The following is a 17,630-nucleotide window of genomic DNA, read 5'->3' as shown; positions in this document are numbered from 1 at the left end:
AAGTGAAAAATGCAATATTTTTCTTGTGAAATATTTTCTATTCGATTACAAAACATATTTCTGATCAAAAGAATCAATAAATGAAAGGTTTAATGAATAAATGAAAAGATAATGAAACAGTATATAGTTAAATGAATAAATCAATTAATATATGAAGAAAAATAAATGAGCAAGTAAAAGAATAAATTAATAAGAAAATAAGTGAATGAACTAACAAATAAGTGAATAACTAAAGGAAGGAATGTAATTGAAATAATTAATAAAACAAACGAAAGTGATTTATATTTAATGATTGAGTCAGTAAATGAAACAAACTATTTCACTTTGCCCCATCCGCTTTGTCCTGCATGTACTTGGCTAATTGTACAATTTATTTAAAATACAAATAAACTTAATATTAACTAAATTAATACCGCATTGAATATTAGGAGGACTCAATTAATATTTAAAATGTTAGTAACAAGAACTTTATTATTTTGTAGCAACAAAAATAATTTTTGACTTACAACAAAATATTACAATATGAGTACCATTTTTTTAAAATTGCCTATATTACCAAATGCTTTAATCTTAGGCGGCATTTTTTTCCTGACTGGAATAGACTACATATGGTACTATATAGTTAAAATATTACCAGATAGGTGGAACTAAAAGCAGAGTAAATATTTCACCATTTCACTTTGCTTTGCTAGTTTACTTTGCCCCATGTTCCCCTATAAAATGATGTCTCCAAAAAGTGTTTGTGTGTTTCAACAAGCAAAACTTGAGAACTACCCGGCCGATTTCGATAAAGTTTTCAGTTTGTTTCTTTAAACCCGGAAAAGGTTTGCAGACCGGTTTGAAAAAATTTCAAATAGTAGTTCTTTTTTTTTTAATTCTAAGTTAAAACCCAAACTTCACATAATTTTCCTAATATGGGGGTGAAAAATTACCCAAACATATTGATATTATGTGTCGTTGGAAAAGGTAGAGTGTTCTACGGTATATGCAATTTTTTCCAGTTTTCTAACTTAATTACGGCGGGATACGGGAGTTATTCGCTTTCACACCTAGAATTTTTCAAGGTTTCGCTGGAGTTCAGGCACTACTTTCTTCATTAAAACTATGAATGAAAATTGAACGAACTGTCCCTCAGTATTCTCTTTGACACCACTGGAAAAAGCGACGTTTTTTACTTCAGATCTAACTCGACCGGTGGTCAAAAATCCAACCTTCTATCTAAATTAGGAAAAATTTACCAATCGCTTCGAAATAGTGCCGAAAATCTGTTTTCCCATTCAAAATATTATTGTTTTATTTTGTGTTTCCATGGTTACGTCTTTTAAATCCCTTCATTTGCTTCTTCTTTCTTATCTTAATTTCTTAAAAGTATTTTACTTTATAGCGATCCAAAGGCTTTCTACGTTGATTATAGCAGAGAAAATAATTCCTATTAATTCAGGGCAATTCCATGTGTGACGAAATGCCATTTTTGACAAAAAAAAAAAAAAAACTCAACTTTTTTAAAACAGAATAAATTATATTTTCCCAATGTTTATGTTATTTTTTGCTTTGTGACGAAATGACGTTTTTCTAAACCAAGTCGTTTTCGTTCAAAATGATATTTCAGTGAAATGTGAATTAGTGCAGTGGCGTAGCTAGACCCGACTTTCGGGGGGGGAGGTTACTTCTTTTATATATATATATATATATATATATATATATATATATATATATATATATATATATATATATATATATATGTATAATCGCTTGGAATTTTTTCCTTTTCTTCTTTTTTTTTTTCTTTCTCTTCTCTCTTCTTTTTCTCTTTTTTTTTTTGAGACTAACTTTTCGGGGGGGGGGGGGGGTTGTCCCCCAACCCCCCCCCCCCTTAGCTACGCCCCTGAATTAGTGCAATTTTTTAACTGATGAATACTTTTCAAGGTACAGATGTAGCATTAAGAAAGTTAATTTAAATATTTTTTATGCATTGAGATGATGAATTCTATAGTGAATGTGTTGTGACAGAATGACTGTGACGAAGTGAGAGAAAATTTTAAGGTCCATTCATTGCTGTAAAAGTGATCATATTTTTAATTTACAAAAATGTTGCATTTGGCTCATATAACGCTACTTATGATGTTGTTTATGTGTCCATGGTTAATAAACATTTATAGATTGAGTGCCATTGCTTCGAGAAATAGGACTTCTTCGTAAATTCATACATAAGATAACACGAAAATGATTTACAGCACGAAGAGATCAAATACCACCCAAGGCCCCGTTTGGAATCGAACCCGCGACTTCCGGTATATGAAGCGAAGTTTCAAGCACCGAGGCACGAAGAACCCTAAGTAACGCAAAATGAGTGAAATAGATTACAAAATCATTCCAATAAAATCAATGGAAAAAAAATCGTAAAATTTGTCATTGCCTTAGAATTGCCCTTCACTGAAATTTTGAATCTGTGAATGCATTTTTTTCATAAAAGCCGTGTGATGCTTTTTGGTGTATAGTGTGTGTGGATTCAGCTTTTCGGTGTTCAACTATAGGGTGAGTATTTTAATGACAATATTTTTGTTCGGGCGGGGGGGGGGGGAGGGGGTGCCTTCTTTGTAACTGTAACATATACAGTCAACTCTCGATAACTTGAAGTCCCAAGGGACTGTCTAAACCGTTCGAGTTATTGGTAGTTCGAGTTATGAGAAGCTTCCACAACAGTCTAAAGAGTTTGGGTCCCGATGAAAACTTCGAGATAAAAGAATATTTGAGTTGTAAGATTCGAGTTATCGAGATTTGATTGTTTTTCAATTACATTATTTTTTCTTTAGAAGAAGCACGGACTTTCATTTTGTTCTTATAGTACTATTGAGTATTTTAATAAAATTCTTTATACTTTGGGTTGAGTGATTTTCACTTGATTCAGATTCAGCAATCCGAATTGTTTATTGTATTTACATTGCCCAACGTCTTACGTTTATGAAAATCTACTCTCTTTGCTATTAGTAGATAGCAAGTAACGTGAATCTAAGTTTAGTGATTTTTATTTCTTTGTTTTTTTTTTTTTTTTTTTTATTGGCAGCTCCTTTTGGATTAGGGAGTTACACGTTATTATAATAATATTTAACTTCAAACGCTTTTCTACGATGATTTTGAATGATTCAAAGCATATTTAAATTGGATGCTATTTTCTTTGCAAGAGGGAGTTTTGACGGACAGTTGTCGTCAATATACAGTGGTGGGTCAAAATTATAAGGACACGCAGAAAAATTTCACAGTTAAAAAAATATTTCTGAAATTATTCAATGGAATTTCTACACAGAATGCCTTTTTATGCTAGAAATCATTGTGGATAGCAGAACATTTGAAAATACAAAATATTTATAGTGATTAATAAAAAAGTGTCATTGTTAAAACTGGACAAAATTGTAAGGACAACGAGCGTTTTGCCCCTGAAAACCCCTAGTGATCAGTAATATCCCCCTTTTCATTTTCAGTCACTTTTATCAATCTTGATGTCATGGAAGTTGAAAAACGTTCTTGGAAATTTTTCTCCTTTCCTTTTCGATGGAGAAAATGAGTTCTTGCTTGTTTCGATATTGATTACCTTTTTTACATACTTCGGGTGTTAAATGTCTCACAAAGTTTCCATTAAACTTAGATCAAGCCTTTTTTCCGGCCAGTACAGTAATTTCACGAAATGAGTTCAAAGAATTCATTTTGAGAACATGTAATCAGGCATTATCCTGCTGGAACAAACTGCTTAAACTCGTAATGGGGTTGTTTCCTTTAGTCAAAAGTAGTACTTTTTGTCACTGAAATTGATAAAATAAGCAAAAAAAAAAAACATGGACCCAGAAAATACTTTCATTTTCTCAACAGTTATTTTTTAGTTAATTTTTTAAATGTCCGATTTTGAAAACAAGGCGTAGTCTTGATGTCGTCACAAATAATGCACTTTGCCGCATCTTTCTACCGCGATTCCACGTTATGATAATCAAGAAGCGAATTAAAATTGCGCGCTACGCTTGCTACCAACCATATCGTTGCCAATACACGTGAGTAAAGATGCGAATTAAATATTTTGCTCTGTGAATGGCAGCACAGAATGGCATTTCATCATTTGATGTCATCGGACAGAAGCATTAACACTGAAAGCGCGCCGATTTAATTAATTTTTTTTAAATATTAAAATTCAACAAATTATTTAAAAAATGGTCAGATTCTATGTTTTTAAGCATGCTCTTAGAAAAAAAAATACTTTTAAAATTTTGGAAACAACCCCATTAACGGAGTTTTTTGTTTAAAAAAAATATCGCTCAGTATATCAACATTACTCTCTGAATTCATTCTGCCCTGCACAAAAGATATTGATATAGTTTCTGTCCGTTGCGAAACTTCCCCAGACCATTACTGAGCCGCCTCCAAATGTATGCTTCGAGATATGTTTTTTTTTTTTTTTTTTTTTCACAGAGATCGTACCAGAAGTAGCAAAAAAACCATCTTGTCCATCCGAATTAAGCTTTTTCTCATCAGAATCGATATTACATTCTCCCACTTTTTATCCATAGAAACGCATTTTTGGCACGCTGCACGCTCAACCCTGGGTCTCTTATGAACTTCTTTTAACTCACTCATGACATTATATTCACATAGTGAAACTTTTTCTTTTTTGTAAAAGATTGTTTTGAACAGTTCAAGAACTGAGTAATTTGAGTTCCCATCTAATATCTCGTGATGTTTGATTTTTGGGGCAAGTTCGTCTCTCTCTTATTATCATGTGTTTCACACGTACAAAAACAGATTTCCTACCTGTTCGCCTTTGTGGTCCTTATTTACCGAGATTTTTGAGAAACTCTAAATGGCCAATATCTGTCTACTCAGATTTGTTATTTGACGTAGAGTAATTCGTGAAGTTTTTCAATCAACCACTTCCCTTTTCTCAAATTCTTTAACTTTAGTACCTAGCGGCATGACTATAAAAATAGAATGTGACATCACAAATACAAAGGAATTTTTTACTCGTAGAAGGGATTTTGAGTTTAGACATCCATGTGATATGGACAAAATTATAAGGACAATTAGATTTGTGTGTCTTAAAAAGAAAAATTTGCATGTTTTTTTGTTCTGCAAACTGCGCTACATAACGATGCAAATGCTTAGTAAGCGGTTGGGAAAGTCACATTCTATTTGTACAGTCATCCCGTTAGGTACAAAACTTAAGAGAATTTGAGAAAAGGAAAGTGGTTGTTCGAAAATTTTCACGACGTACGGTACATCAAATTGAAACAATTTGAATAGATAGAGATCGGTCATTTAGAGCTTTCTCAAAAATTCCGGAAAATTAAGTCGACAAAGACGAAAAGGAAGGAAATTTTCTGTTTCTGTGTGTGTGAAACCAACGATGATAAGACGAGCTTGCGCCAAAAAAATAAATAAATAAATAAATAAATAAAGATTGAGATATATTAGATGGGAATTCTAGTTACGATGCAGTTCTCGAACTATTCAACATCTTTTACAAAAAGAGAAAAAGTTTCACCATGTGAAACTAATGTCATGATAGACTCTTAAAAAAGTTAATAACAGACCAAGGGTTGAGCGTACCGAAAATGCATTGTTATGGGTAAAAAGTGGAATAATGTGAGGTTTTTCTACGAAAAAAAATCTATAGGATGAACTAGATGATTTTTGCTACTTCCGGTACGATCACTGTGAAGGAAAAAAAAATCTCAAATCGTACGTTATGGTCTGAAGAAGTTTCGCAACGGACGGAAGGTATACCAATATTTTTTTCTTTTTTGTAACGCAGAATGAAATTTGAGAGAAATGTTAAACGTACTGAGTAAATATTATTTTAACCAAAATCACCGATAATTACGAGTTTAAATTATTTTTTCAAGCTGAATAATGCCTAACTACATGTTTCTCAAACCTCAAATTCATTTCTTGATTTTTATTTCGTGAAATCACTGTACTGGACGGACAAAAGGCTCGATATAAGTTGAATGGAAACCTAATGAGGCATTGTGATGCCCGAAAAAAAAAATGGTATTCAATATCGAAATAAGCAAGAACTTATTTTCTCCATCGAAAAAACGAGGATAAAAGTTTTCAAGAACGTTTTTCAACTTTCATGACAATCAAGACTGATAAAAATAACTGAAAAAAAAGGGAGATACTATTGATTACTAGGGTTTTTCAGGGGCAAAACGCTCGCTGTCCTTATAATTTTGTCTAGTTTTAACAATGGCACTTTTTAAATTAATCATGGCAAAACATTTATATTTCTTATTTTCAAATGTTCTCCATTCCACAATGATTTATGGCTTAAGAAGGTAGTTTGTGTATAAATTTCAGAGTTATTTCAGAAATATTTTCTTTCCTGTGCAATTTTTCTGTTGTCCTTATAATTCTCTTCCGACTGAGCATTTGTCGTAATTATGATAGTTAAAACTTGCCCGTATGTTAAAAATATTGGCACTAATCGAAAGAACGATTTTTTCTTCATTTGATATTCGTTTGGAACTTCCTAGCAATGCACAGTAGTCTTTATAACCTTGTTAATAAATTGTAACTACAATTCAGGGCTTCTATACACGCGATTGGTTACAATTTCACTGCTGGAAGATATAGAGATTAAGCTCAATGATTTAAAATTTGTATCTGCTATCAGTTTATATTTATTCTGACCCGCGAGATTCTTCAATTTAACAAGAGGTCAGACCTCTGGGTCAGGATTTTTTTTCTTCTAAGTTTTTATCTAATATTAGTTCTTTTTATTGATTTGGGGGTTGGTAAACTTCTTCATTTTGTTTTTTCTCGGCATTATTCGAAAAAACGCGAGACAAAATTCTTTTTTGACTATTTGTAATTGTGTTTCCGGCTGTGTAATTTCGTCGGTAGGAGTGAGTCCGGAGGAATGGGCCAGCGCTGCGTTTATGCCAAAATAAAATGCAAAAAATAACTTTTGACCAGTTCAGTAGCAGCTTTAGACTCTTGCTCTTTCATCTTACATGTACCGATCAAATTAGATTTTTTTTTTTTTTTGCACTTTATTCAAGCATAGTGCGGGGGGGGGGGGATCTTGTGAGCCTGGTCCTCGCAAAACGGACAATTTGTTAAGTGATGGAACTGTACGGTTCGTTGAGCGACGTTTTCATCAAGTTTCGTTGTTCTATAAATAATTTCTTCAGTTAAATAATTAGTAATTGTTGTTCTTGTAAACTTTGAGTTCCTAGAATTAAGAAAACCTACATTTTTTACTCCACTTCAACATTTTGAATTGCGTTTTTTAATTATGTTAAAATTTGCCAGAATCGTGTTTGTCTACTCAAAAAAAAAAAAAATAATAATAATAGCGTTCCCAAGAGTCTTTACGGGAAGGTACGGTAATTCTTTACTTTCTCATCGCTTCTCTTCCCTCTAATGAATTCGATGAGACTTAGGCGTATAAATGATTTTTCATCTCTCATTAATGTAACTAGATTTTTTTTTCTTGCTTGATAAGTTTAATATCAAAAAATATTATTCTGCCGCACTAGACTTTACAATCGTGTACTTACGTTTCGTTCCTCTTTTTACATTTGGATGATTGTTCATCTTTGTGTAATTGTTCAAAAGTATATTTAAAAAGGCAGAAACGCATTTTAAAACAAGTTCCATCATAGGACGATTGCTGCTTTCACCTTTTTCATTCATGTTGTCAAATTCTGGAGGCTTTTGTTTAACTGCACTTTTTAAAACACCTTTCGCATTTGGCAAAAACAATAATTCTTCTTAATCTCTCAAAATAAACTGGAACATTTTATGAAAAATTGCAAAAGCTGTCTCAATTTCTTTATTGGGATAGGTTAATCGCCCCTGTTAATGTATAGCAGATACGTTTTGTCGTTTTTTTCCGCCAAATCAAACAAAACTGATTTGTTTGAGGCTAAAAATTTAACGTAAGAGTGACACTGCAAGTGATTTTTAATTTTGTATACTGTATATCCAGGAAAAAATGTAAAATTATTCATTATTTTTCTTCTCTTTGTGGTATAGTTACAAAAATCAACATCGATCTTTAATAAATTAATCAATATTCAGGGTGATATTATAAATTGTAATATACTGACAGATACTTTGAACGAAAGTGAGTTAGTTGCTCGCAATTTTGAAAATAGTAATTTTGCAAAATTATATTTCATGCATACATTTTAAAAGGTTTTCATTTACTTCATACGAAGATGTATTCTGATATAAACGCTGTGAAAGATTAACCCCCCCCCCCCCCAAGTCAGTTCTCAAAAACAAATACATCATTTACGATTTCATCAACGCATAAGATTAGTGAACTAACGTATCCTCATACGTTAAAAATAAAGAGAGGAGGGTTTAAGAACATATAAAACATTTTAAACAGGCGCTCCCAACCCAATTTTAATTTCGAAAAAAAATTGCAAGAGGACTGTCTGCTGTCCCCCTTCACATAATTAAAGGTTACGTAAAATTTCGTTTTTAGAACTTAAATTTCAAAAAAAAAAATACTCGGATGAGAGTCCTTGAACATATTTACTTCTCATAAAAGATAACCTATTATCCTGTTTTTGGTACTTAAATTTCGAAAAATTTCCTTGGGAATACCCGAAATCCTCTCTTTTCCCACATCATTAAAACTGGTCTAAATTTTTGTTTTTTAAAGATCAGAGAAAATTCTGGTAGAGGGGAGCTTCCAAATCCAAACCTTTTCGCTGATGTTTACAAATATAGCATATAAATGCGTTTTTAAAATATCAAATTCAAAAATTTTCCGGGGAAAAGTCGCCCGAACCCCTTATCTTCCGTTAACTTTAACAAAGATAGTCTGCAACGGAGCTTATTTTTAGAACAGATCATTTTAATTTTCGAAAATTAGAGAGCATCTTCGATCACTCCCCCATCGTTAAAAATTGTCAAAAACTTCATTTTTAGGACCTCAACTTCAGGAAATTTCAAAGACCATCTTCGAGCTCGAACCGTTCATAAAAGTCCTTGAATCTCTCCTCTTACGAATATCACCAGAGATCGTTTAACTACAATTCCCGAGGAAGGATCAACGCAAATGTTACACATACGACTGTAGTTTCTTATTGTTAATTCTCTTTCTCCGCTTCTGTAACGCAATTCTCTTAAATTGATTACTCATACGCTAATGATGACAACTCCCCTTCCTTACTTTCAAGCATAAATCTGGATTCCCTCTCTCTCTTTCTCTCTGTCTCTTGCTATATAAACGCCCTCCTCCCAATTTCTTGATCTCGCGACGCAGGCCCGGATCTACGTACTCGCAGATCCTGCAGGGGGGGGGGGGGCACTGTACTAAAGAGGCCCGTGGTTCTCAGCAGCGTAGAAATCCAGTAGGCAGTTAAAGGCCCCACTGATGTTTTGCAGAGGGGCTCAAAATTTATAGACGCCAGAATTTTGAAAGTAGTACAGAAATATATGTTGAACGTTATCGAGATTATCTTTTTTTCTCTTTCTTTTCTTTCGTTTTTTTTTTTTTTTTACAATTATTGTAGAAAAAAACCATTAAGCTTAAATTAAAAGAAAACAAAAACATTAAACTTAAATAAAATATCTCAAGTATGTGCTATGTCTGTGCAGACACACACACACATATATAGGGGAAACATAAGGGGTCGCAGGGTGTTTAGTTGGGGAAAAAGGGGTCACGAATTGAAAAAGTTTGGGAACCACTGATTTAAAAGAATTCAACCCATTTACCTTGAATTTAAATCAATGTATCATGCTCTAATCATTTTGTCTTAAAGTAAAAATTTTTTTTTAAACTAAGGCAAGGGAAAAAAGGTAATAAAAAACTAAATCCATATTAAAATATTGAAAAATACAAATAATAATGAACGCTTATGGCATTAAAAAATCAAGTGGAATACGATAATTTTTGTAAAATTTGGCCGAAACACAAGAAATCCATATGGTGCTATTCTGGACGAAAGAAATTTCCCATCGCTTAGCGCTAGTTAAGATGACGTTTAACCAGTTTAGCCCAGGCCCTCAAGATTCCCCCCCCCTCTCTCTCTAAGATTCGCTGCCCCGCAAGAAACATCTGACTTTCGTCGGGCCCTGTGTGCTGCTGCTGCTACTATAACTACTAAAACTGTGATCTAAAGCATCCTGGAAAAAAGTATAATGACGCAGATCGAAATACAAGAAAGCAAAGTTATGCAAAAAAAATTTCCCCACAAAATTATTTTTTCCCTCCTTATTTGAAGGTCCCTCAAGAAAGCTCGAGGGCCCTCGGTAACTGCTGACCTTGAAATTCTTCTGAACCCGCAGATTGAGAACCTCGAAGCTACATCACGACTAATACCTATTCGCAACTCCAACGAACTATAGGGGGCACTGCAGCCACCGTCAAATGGCGGATGAAAAAGGTAAAACAAACGCACGCCGTAGCGTTAGAAAATGCTAATAAGCCTAGTAATTTTTGTTTGTATGCATGACTTCTTTGTTTTATTAACCGACTTCAAAAAGGAGGCGGTTATCAGTTCATACCGTATGTATGTTTTTTTTTTTTTGTTTGTCCACTCATAGCGTCTCACCTAGTGAACCGATTTTGATGATTCTTTTTTTAATGGATAGAGGATGGCTCAACTTAGGTCCCATTACTTTGTTTGACCATATTTGTTCTTTAGAAAAAAAGTTATGGGCAAAAAACAGTAAATTTCCCTATTAAATGATTAAAATGATATTGTAGCAAAGTTCGCACTTGTCATCCGTGGATAACGGTGGCTCAGTGGTAGAATTCTCGTCTCCCACACGAGCAACCTGGGTTCAAATCCCGACTAGAACAAAGTGAATTTTACTAAAATTTCGTTTCTACTGTTTTCCGTATTTTCTCGAATGTTCTATTAATTTCTGTATCTTTTCAAGTCTGGAAAGTTCCAGCACTTTTTCAAGTTGTATATAAGGAGATGTAACGTTCATTCGTGGTTCTGAATTAAGATCTCGAGTTGAGACTAACGAGTATTCGCTTCATTTGGCTTTCACATTGTCTTCGCTATCTTCATCTACGCGACAATTAGGCCAGTGCCAATAATGTTGGAGACCAAAAAAATTTAGAACAGGATAAAACCAGTTCGAAAGGTAAGAAAATCTAATAACATTAATAGGAAAAATAAATTACGGGCGAGCTGAGTTCGGGAAGGGGGGTTTAAGGGGGGGGAAACGGTTTATCACGATTTCCGGAAAAACTAAGAGTCCCATCGAAAAAAACTAAATTGCAAAGTTGTTGGTAATAAAAAGATCTACAACTTTTTCATTTGAACTTTTTTTCTATAACCTCAAAATATATGCGAAAAATTCAAAAAACCGACTTTTTGGTTTTTTATTTTTATCTCCCACAAAAAAAATTTTTTTTTCACTAAATTTAATGAAAAGTTACCTTATTATGTCCCAAATACACTGTAATTTTTTGGATTTAAAATATTTATTTTTTCTCCTTATTTTGGATCAGTAGTAAAAAAGCATCAGAATTTTCAATCAAAAATTCTCACGTCAAAATATCTGATTTTTTTTAAAAATCGGAGCAAGTTTTTTTCGTTGGAATCTCTACTTTTTGATGGTATAAAAAACAATATACACTACTATGGAAACTTTTTGCAAAAAATGAAGAAAATCAAAAAAACTCGAATTTGAAAAAAAAAAAAAAATCACTATGTAAAATTTTAAGTTATTTATTAAATTAACAGCAAACACAATAATTAACAGCAAACACAATTGGAAAACTAATTATTTTTCATAATATTCAAGGTTACACAGTTCGAAATTGCGGAAATTACTCATTTATCCCATCCTACAGTGTAGCTTGATATTCGTAACTCTAAAGAACTATAGGGGGCACTGCAGTCACCGTCTAATGATGGATGAGAAGGGTATAAAACAAATGCATGCCGTAGCTTGATTTTTAATTATTTTAATATATTTTTATTTTCAGTTTGTGACAATGTCACATGGAAAATTTCATTTTTCGAGTAATTAAAATGTACATTTTAATAAGGAGCTTAAAATTTTTACATAGTCATGACTTTTTTTTTTTTTTTTTCAAATTCGAGTTTTTTGATTTTCTTCATTTTTTGCGAAAAATTTCCATAGTATTGTAAATTGTTTTTTATACCATCAAAAAGTAGAGATTCCAACGAAAAAAACTTGCTCCGATTTTTTAAAAAAATCAGATATTTTGACGTGAGAATTTTTGATTGAAAATTCTGATGATTTTTTACTACTGAATCAAAATAAGGAGAAAAAATAAATATTTTAAATCCAAAAAATTACAGTGTTTTTGGGACATAATAAGGTAACTTTTCATTAAATTTAGTGAAAAAAAAAATTTTTTTGTGGGAGATAAAAATAAAAAACCAAAAAGTCGGTTTTTTGAATTTTTCGCATATATTTTGAGGTTATAGAAAAAAAGTGCAAATACAAAAGTTGTAGATCTTTTTATTACCAACAACTTTGCAATTTTGTTTTTTTCGATAGGACTCTTAGTTTTTCCGGAAATTGTGATAAACCGTTTTCCCCCCTTAAACCCCCCTACACCCCCCTTCCCGAACTCAGCTCGCCCGTAATTTATTTTTCCTATTAATGTTATTAGATTTTCGTACCTTTCTAACTGGTTTTATCCTGTTCTAAATTTTTTCGACTTTTTACCATTTTCAAAGCTATTGGCACTGGTCTAAATATGAAACTCATTGTTATAAAAGTTTGGTGCCATATAACTGTAACATTAATAGTAATTGTAATGATAATTTTGAATAAAGGCTTTTCTAAAGCAATACAGTGATATAGAGCCGCACTTCTTACTAGGTAACTTCTTACTTTTACTGAAATATCTACATTTACACTAAAAAGAATGAAATAAAAAAATTTTGAAAAAAAAAATAGAACCGACTTCAAAATGGCTCTAAAAAGTGAAAAATAATTTTATTCTTTAAACACAATCGATAATACTTTTAAACATAATTTTTGAAGTTGGCGCAAAAACAAAAAGTAAAATCCATTGTAACCATGCTTCGTTCATATTTTTATCAAAAAATCATCCAAACTTAGGAACGAAACATTTAAATCGTTACTCAAATATGCTGTCATCAATGCGTAATGCATGTGGTAGTGAAGAAACTGGACGTGGTTAAATTTATACTTGTAGTTGAGTTATGGCTGTGAATGGTTTTATCGATCGTTTTTGCGCCAACTTCAAAAATTATGTTTAAAAGTATTATCGATGGTGTTTAAAGAATAAAATTATTTTTCACTTTTTAGAGCCATTTTGAAGTCGGTTCTATTTTTTTTTTTTCAAAATTTTTTTGTTCTTTTAAAATTAATTTTTAATGTCTTGTGAAAGAAATGCGAATTCAAGAAGCATTACTAAACATTAGAAGTTAATGCAAATTTCGTAGTTCGTAGTCGTAAGCAGCCATTTCCACGATGTTGAATTCGATATTTATCAATTCTTGATGGAGCTACATTTTCATTGTGGCCATAAGAACACTATAAATATTTCATGTAACTTAAACCTTCGTTTACCAGTGTTATCAAAAGAGGAAAATGATACTTCTTTGTCTTGTTTGGCTAGAGTTATTTCTCAAATTGCCGAATCGGTTAATTTTAATTTTTTCTGTTTCGTATGTTTCTAATTTCAGAATCATGATTTAATTCTGTCATGCATCACCAAGAAAATTCTCACGTATACATGGTATAGTTTTCTTTTTAATTGATCTTGCATTATTTCTTTAAACTTAGCAAATTTTGTAATATTTAATTTTAATCCACAAATGATAAAAAATAAAAATGGTTTAGAATTGACATGCGAAATCCCGCCAAGCTTTCTTAGGTCGCACAATACTAAAACTATAACCTTGAACAAGTTTTTGGTGAAACTCTTCAGCTGATAATGGAAGCAATAAAGTGAAGTTTGCGCAATATTTTGGCGATGAAAATTCTCAACGTCAAACAGTTTTCATTTCGTTCTACGATAATATATTCAAGAAAATATTTTGCATATTGTCCATTCCTACCAAGTGCTGCAGTAAAATAAGGTTAGTTAAAATAATTATTTTTAAACTAGGCGGAGATGAAAGCCCTCCCCTAATTCTTCGGCTAATGTTACCAAATCCTTCTTTCAAGCTTAAGGGGGGGGGGGGGGACATATTCTTACAACTTCACACAAAACAATAAAAAACATTTACCTGGTATACATAAAAAGTAGTCGAAAACTTTGTACTGCATAGTGAATAAAATATGACAACGTATATAAAGTACAAATTCAAAATGAAAAAAGGTTAAAAAACCAGCCAACAGCTGTTTCGGCACTCTAAAATACAAGTGCCATCATCAGTGCAAATAAAAACGAAGACAGGTTCAACCCGACTAAAACACAGTCGAGGCGAACATTGGAAGTTTCCAATGTTCAGGTTTTTTGTAACAAATGCACCAAAATTTTGCTTTTTTGTTGAATCATTCATACATTCAATGCATATGAAACCAAAAAACAGCAAAAACCATTCCCATGTAAATACATTAATTTCTGATTTCTCAAAGTCAGCAGGGAAAGTGCCCCTCCTGATCCTCTTTAAGTGACAGGCCTGCATTGAGACGCACCTCACAGATTAAGTACTGGCCTACACAGAGAACAAACAGCATTTGGTGTATAATTGAATTCTGATCAGCGGACGATGGGAAAGAGATAGAGAAATGAACTGCTTTTTTCTGACACGTGACTGTAAGTTTTAAAATGGGCTATTTCAATAAAATTTGTTCAGTAAAACAGGATTATTAATGGATAATTTTCTGTTAAGCTTTAATAACTAAAAGAAGTATAATTTATTTCATTAAAATTTATAAAAGTTGAAACATTTCAAAAAAAAAAAAAAGAGAGAGAGAAAGTTGAACGCAATAGCCCCGATAGGACTCATAATGTCAAAATATTGACTGTAAAGCATACCTGATTAGCAGGCATTCAGGGTCTACTCGATAAGAGATCACTGTGAACTTTCATAAACTTTCCTTTCCCAGAAAATTTTGTCTGACGAGTCTTCAAATTTCGAGTAGTTTTTTTGCGAAATATTGCATTAAAAAGATATTCTCATTAGATGTAGTGATGTGGGTAATGAGGAATTTCATTCGGAAAATCGAGAAGTAACCCCATCATAATAGTATAAAATCGGGGAGCCTCTGCATGTATTACACTAAACAGAATGATACTTACCTATCACGGTCTTTTGATTTTTTGAAGATGGTTCCGTGGATGTTGATGATGATTCAGTTGTTAAAAATTGCTCAGGTTCATTTGATGTAGAAGGTTTGCTACATTTTCCCGTTTCATGCCACCTCTCCATAGCCGCAATCGAATATGTAAAAAAAAGTATTTTTGCCAAAATAGGAGCGCTCTTCAGGTCACCTCCTCTCAAGGAGACCAAAAGACCACATGAAATTATCTTTATTTTTGTCGGAACGTCCTTTTATTTTTGTCTTTTTTTTTTTCTGGTCATCTTGCGTTTCTTTTTTTGTTGGTCTATCGGAAGTGACATCACAGAATCCAACGTTATGCTGGCTTACGATTTGCTTTTGAAATTGCACGTTAATTTTTAGACTCCTCCTCTTTTTTTTTTCTGTAACGTAACGCTTTTTTGGTCAAATTTGAGATGCCGCAAACACATTTGAGAAACCGCACTTCGGTAAGGTACTTTGAAGCCACGTGTTGAATAATGTCAAACACGTGACACGTCTTCTTTCTCTTTCTACCCCAAGCTTAACCTTTGACCAGCTAAGTGGTCTTCTAAATTTTTGTGCATCCTTTGGCCAGGGTGTTGTTGCCAGCTGCAAAAAACTGCCAAAGAGGTCTGGTGTCTCATTTTGTTTGGGTAACATCGGGATCGCTATAAATTGAATCGAAGCGGCGAAACAAACTCTGCAAAATTCGAAACAGAAACCTGGAAGCGCCGAGAAACGAGATAAGAAAAAAAGGGGCAGAAACTCAGATCTCCGTCTGACTTCTGTTGACTTATTAGCACGAGAGTCGTAAAAGGGGGGGGGGGGTGTCCATATACGCTGGAGACTCGACTATGGATGGTTGACATTGCACTCGGGAGAAGGTGTCCCCTTTCTAGCATCCTCCACTGAAGCTAGTGTGCGCAGAGAGCAGAGCAATGGTTTATCAATGGAGTTCACTTTCCGACTTTCCGTTCACTATACACATCACCTATTTTGTATTTTTTTAGCTCATTTTTTTTTTCGATGTTCATTTCGTTTTATTTGATATGAATTAAACATCGTAAATTATGTATTATGCAACTGTTTAAAGTCTTCAAAGCAAAATTAATTTCCCCAAAGTAATGAATTTCATCTTGACAATAGGGAAGTTGCAACCTATTAAATGTTCATATTTTGGCTATTGGATATTGTTAATTGACCCTCAAAACTAAAAAATTCACCATCGCCGAATTTTAAAATACCGTGGTTGATTTTTAATGAATTTTTAAAAATCCACGCGCGAAAGTGCGCGCTTCTGAAACGTCACGAGCCTACGTCACAGGGCGCGAATGGGCAGCCTTCCGCCGAAGATCCCTTGTTTTCGCTAGGAACATTTTGAGCGCGCTGATATTTTTATTTTTTAAAAATTCAATAATCTTTTTGAACACACTATGGAGGCCGGATTCGTTAAAGCACAATCTAAATAATCTTCCTCAAGTAACACCAATGAGATATTCGAATATTTTGAGAGGATGAGAGGTTTAATGTTCCAGAAACGCGAGGAGTTAAATGCGAGGAGAAAGCCTTTTACGTTTCGTCTTCGAAGTCGAATGCGTGACCTTCGCTTCTCCCCTATCGAAAGAGGGGACGACGTCACTTCCTATGCCATTTGACGTCACAAGAGCTTGAATTTTAAAAATTAATTTAAAAAAAAAATACTTATCGTATCGCAAAAATTTTTTCACCTATGATGTTCATACATGTTACTCTATCATATAAAAATAAAATTGAAAAATCGGAAACTTCCCTATTATCGAGGGGGTCCAATTTTCAAATATTGAGGGGGTCCGATCCTCAAATATTGGGGGGTCCGGACCCCTTGGACCCCCCCCCCCGGCCGCGACGCCCATGCCTGGTATATTCTCTTTCAAAAAAAAAAAAAAAATGCATCGAACTGATGAAGAGCATATTCGTTGATAATTTCATGCAAATGCGTAGTTTGTTGATCCAGAGATTTCTCGTGTTTACGCTTTCGCCATTTAAGACAATCAACTCACTTTTTAGAGGGAAATAATGAAAACTGACAGTATTTTGAGACGCTCGAGAATACCATTACGAACAATTCGACGAAACAATTTCTGTTGCTGAAAGCAATCTAAAAGACACATCGAATGCGTTAATCATGGCGTTAATAAATACTCATAACAAACTGCCTATGTTTACCAACAGACACACGTGGAACGCAATGTTTTACCCATAGGCGGATTTAGGCGACTAAGTTCCTGGGGGGGGGGGGGGGCAGGATTTTTTTTTTTTTTTGAGAAACATTTTTAATTGCCCTCCCCCTCCCATGTTTTTGTCTGTTTTCTGTGATGCATAAGGCAATTCTTTACTTTTTTATGTGTCATTTTCATTACTGT

Source organism: Uloborus diversus, chromosome 6, assembly GCF_026930045.1.
Source record: "Uloborus diversus isolate 005 chromosome 6, Udiv.v.3.1, whole genome shotgun sequence".
NCBI lineage: Eukaryota > Metazoa > Arthropoda > Arachnida > Araneae > Uloboridae > Uloborus > Uloborus diversus.
The sequence above is the reverse complement of the archived record's forward strand: the minus strand, read 5'-3'. Positions refer to the sequence as shown.